Here is an 859-nt window from a genome sequence, read left to right as displayed (position 1 = left end):
ATCCTACAAATAACAAGGAGTGATCAGGAAGTCTACAACGGTCACCTATCAGGCTCATACAAGAAGTACCACATGCCTCAGCCAGGTGAGCTGGACTCAATACATCAAATTCAAAATAGTTATCAAGACAATCATGGGGCGCTATAATGTAGTCAACAACTGACCTTCCTTTTGGCGACACAGAAGTAAAACGGTTATTTGTCGGAGAAATTCTCCCGTTCAACATACACATCTTTGAGTCCTTCAAGAATTCAATTAAACTGGCGCCATGATTGTTAACAGTAGTGTCAAGAATTTCACGTGGCGGGATCCCGTCCACTTCTACAATACAGTCGTCTAGTCCACCTGTTCGACTATTCAGATCCCCCACATATGATAATATTGTCCACATCCTCCAAAGCATACATCTGAGTCAACAGGTGGCCTAGGAATTCATTAGCATCTCGTCCCCATGGAGACTGCTCCGGGGGCAGGTAACAGGAAAACACAACAAACTTGTATTCTGAAATACGATGCTCAAACTGTAGGCCTAGTATTCCATCAACATCTTTGTCTAAGACAACAATATTGTAAGAGTCAAACAGGTCATTCTTTACAAATATACCAACACCACCAGAACCCCTGGGGGCCCTGTGGTGGACCATTCTGTTGTGACCATACCAGGCGTACCCCTCAAGTTCAATTACATCGTTGTCTTTCAGATGAGTTTCGTTCACTGATATAATATCAGGAGATTTTTTTTTACATTTAAGACCAGACTTTCTTCCCTCACCAGTTAATTTGATTTTGGTTGAGTGATTTACAAACATTATGATTTTCCTTACCAGTTAATATGATTTTGTTTGATTTATGCTTGTGA

The sequence above is a fragment of the Branchiostoma belcheri genome, unplaced genomic scaffold (genome assembly GCF_001625305.1).
Source record: "Branchiostoma belcheri isolate BF01 breed outbred unplaced genomic scaffold, Haploidv18h27 scaffold127, whole genome shotgun sequence".
In the NCBI taxonomy this organism is placed as follows: domain Eukaryota; kingdom Metazoa; phylum Chordata; class Leptocardii; order Amphioxiformes; family Branchiostomatidae; genus Branchiostoma; species Branchiostoma belcheri.
The sequence above is the reverse complement of the archived record's forward strand: the minus strand, read 5'-3'. Positions refer to the sequence as shown.